The following is a 3,467-nucleotide window of genomic DNA, read 5'->3' on the forward strand; positions in this document are numbered from 1 at the left end:
TCACAAAGGGCTCAGCCTCCCAGGCCCAGGGGCTGGGGCGGCCACCGGTTTCAATGCCAGACATTGCAACCTCATCTGTGTACGAGGGGTCTTGCATGCACCGTGGGAGTTGTTGGGATTTGAATTAAAACCTCAATGGTTATTCCTCTACATCCTTTTCCTCTGTTCCTCTGCATTTGCTATGGAAGCTGTCAGGGAGCCTGTTAACTGGTTTGTTTGCTATTTTGTTATTGGATTTGGCTGGAGAACTGTTATGGGGAATTGTGTGGAGGGGAGTTCTCCCTCTTCTCCTAGCTCAGCTTAGGAAATGTGGCAAGGTCATCAAAGAGTGGGCAAATTTCTTTGTCAAGCCGTAGACAGATTTCATATGGGTCATGACAGGAGCTCCAACCTTAACGCTACCACCACCAACAGTCTTACAAGAGCTGTGAACTATTTGGCAGAAAACAGGCAGTTTTGTAACCAAAATCCAATTTTGCAGGGAAGTTAGCTCTGTGCCTTTTTTGGATAGTGTTTTGCTGTTGTGAAAAGCAATACATATGGAGGCCCATTAGAGCCTAAGGCTATTGTTGATACAGTCTTGACTCATTCTTGGCAGTCAGTCTCTATCTTCCTTCGATAGCTCAGCTGGTAGAGCGGAGGACTGTAGGCTGGTTCTAGAAAGTAATCCTTAGGTCGCTGGTTCAATTCCGGCTCGAAGGAAAGGTTTTGGGATTTTGCTTTGGTTTTCGTCTTTCACTTCTTTCTGGAATTTACAACTTTGCAGAACTGCCCTTTCCAACCATGTGCCACTTTACACCCCCGTGAGAAATTTAGTCTGTTTAAAAGGTACCACTTTCAAGGATTTCATTTTCACTACCCTCCTTGGACCTTCAGCTGGTTCTTACAGCTGTGGTGCTTTGACCATTGCCACCTAATCAGTTGATGCCCATGTACGAGCTTCCCTTCTGCAGGGGCTCAACACCTTCCACAGAGGCTTAGCTAGAGCAAAGCCACAGCACAGAGCTTGCAGAGTCTCTTTTAGCTAAGCTGGGTGTAGAAAATGGGGGCATGTCCAGTTATTTGGGCATCCTTGTTGCTGGTTTCACCCCTTTTCCTGTCTCGTTTTTGCATTTTGAAGTTCTGAGGTTTTGAGGGGGACGACTAAAAGAGACAGGGAAGAAAAATGTTTTTGCGATGACAGGAACATGATGATCGTTCAGGTCCAGGTATTTGTCTGAGACAGCCACTACATGCAGCGATAATCGTTGTCCTGGTGAGAGGGTTGCGAGTAGCACTGTGCACACTGCCCTGAGGTGTATAATTTCCACGCACTGTCCATTTCAATGAAGAATTGTAAAGGTCGGACCGGTTGCAGAGGAAATGGGTAAGAAAGAGGCAAGAGAGACGTATGAAAGAACACCACAAGCCAGGTTAACGAGACATTCTACCCATTCATACAGAAACCAACATCAGAAACTTTCAGAGAAAACCGGGCGCTGCGATCTGTTAAAGAAAATCTTGTTTCACACAGGAAGCTGACTCACTTTCACAAGACACAATCAGCTCTGAGAGGTCTGTGAGAAGCTTTATTAAAGAAAAGATTAGAGGTTTTTAGATGTTTACATTAGATGAGATGACATTAGGGATCCAAATCCCAAAGCTTATGCAAAGCTTCTCATGCAAAGCACCTCGTCATGCAAAGTGCAGTGCTAAGGTGAACAAAGATCGGAGAAGGAGGTGGCAATTTCATTCAGTTGCTTACCTTTCATTGTGTTATAAATATGTTTAGTATTGTTTAATAAGAAATATTTGCTAAAAGTTGGAGTCAAATGCATCACGGGACCAGTACTTAGCTAGAATGATTAATGAAGTGATTGTATGTAATTCCAGTGTTTTAGAAGTTTGGGTGGGTTTTTTTTTTTTTTTTTTTTACTAATTAGTGTCGGACCAATGACCACTGATCATAGTAGAACACCAGCTTTCTTTGTCCTTCCAGATCCAGCTGCATGAATTCCTCTTCAGCCTGCATAGCAATGCACACTTACAACCTCGTAAGTGCTCGGGGGGTTTTAGCACAGGGAGGCACAGAAGCTCAGCACAACCAGCTCTCCAGGCCCTGCAGGGTGGGCAGGCCATGCATTTCTTGCCCCGTAGGTCCTCCCACAGAGGGATGGGGTTGTAAAAGCAAGCGTGGGAGAGGCGAGCAGCCTCCTGCTCAGTCCTGCTAGGACTCCCAGGGACGAGGATGCCCAGCATGAGCATCTCTGGTGGAAATTGGCAGTCGGTTTAGACGAGGAGGAGGAGAGGGGTATGAGCCTGGGTGATGCCACAGGAGGAACTCAGGTGGGTTTGTAACCAGCCTGGGTTACAAATCTGTCTAACAGGGCCTGGGACAGATTTCCTCCTTGCAATGTGCCTTTTATGGACTTGGTGAGCAATAAGACAAAGTAGGAACCTTTCCAGATGAGTGAATACGTGACTCATGCATTTAATTGCTGCAATAAGCCCGAAGCATTTGATTCAAAATCTGCCAATAATCGTGAAAAGTAAATCCTTGTACTCGTACCAGAGAAGGAACTGATGCTCTCCCGGAGACTGGGGAATGGTGGTGACTGATGAACGGACTGACTTCCTCACAGGTATTTTGTTGCTGTGTTGATCCTTGCTGACTTAATATTTCAGTCTGGGTTGCACAAGGTATGATCGAAACAAGAACGAAGGGAGAAAGGATTAATTAAAAGCAGTTTCTCACCACAAGTGGTGTTTGTTCTGTGGTTGAAAAGGGCGAGTTGTTACAGCATGGATTCACCTTCATATTACTACACACCAGTGGGTAACTGGTGGTGCAGAATACCCCCTGATGTGGTTAGCTTCTGTTATCCCATGGCTGTTTCATGTCATGCTATTTCAGCTACCAGGACTGCCCCATACAGGTACAGTGGTGGCACTGACTCCATGTCTTCCTCTGCAATTACATCTGCACAAGGTAATTTTATCAAAGTTCCAGCAAATGTAGCCATCAAGCCAGAAATGTGAATTTAAATGAAGTTCTGGCGTTTTTCTTGCACATGTCAGTTGAACTTCAGATAGCAACAGTAGGAAGTATTTAAAAATTTTATTGTCTTCTGTGTTTAGGAGCTTCAGCCTCCTCTCTAATCTTGGATGAGCTTCCTCTCACAGCCAAACTTCTCTGGCTTATTGGACACTGTGAAGGTCGCCATGTTCTTGTCTGAGGAGTAACACCCCGTGGACCAAATCTCTGAAACAAAGATGTAACAGCTGGGGACATGATAGGCCAGCAGTAGTAAGCTCCTATTAGACAAGGTAATGTTTGTTATCAGTAGGATGAGTGGGATGTTTTCTTCCCTTTCCAAAATACGTTTTTCCTCTTCTTTGTCTCACCTCTTGTCCCAAACCAAACTTTTAGCCTATCCCCTAGCTTAAAAGCAGCATACTTTGTGGTGAAGAAACTGAAGCTCATACAG

At 45.0% G+C, this 3,467-nt stretch overlaps 1 non-coding gene across 1 annotated transcript; it reads left to right on the forward strand.

The window, feature by feature from the left end:
- The first annotated feature begins 612 nt into the window (after nucleotides 1-612).
- On the forward strand, nucleotides 613-702 carry TRNAY-GUA. Its single transcript is given in 2 exon segments — nucleotides 613-649; nucleotides 667-702. It is a non-coding gene; the product is annotated as a tRNA-Tyr (tRNA).
- The last annotated feature ends 2,765 nt before the right edge of the window (nucleotides 703-3,467 follow it).

The sequence above is a fragment of the Charadrius vociferus genome, unplaced genomic scaffold, assembly GCF_000708025.1.
Source record: "Charadrius vociferus isolate BGI_N301 unplaced genomic scaffold, ASM70802v2 scaffold422, whole genome shotgun sequence".
In the NCBI taxonomy this organism is placed as follows: domain Eukaryota; kingdom Metazoa; phylum Chordata; class Aves; order Charadriiformes; family Charadriidae; genus Charadrius; species Charadrius vociferus.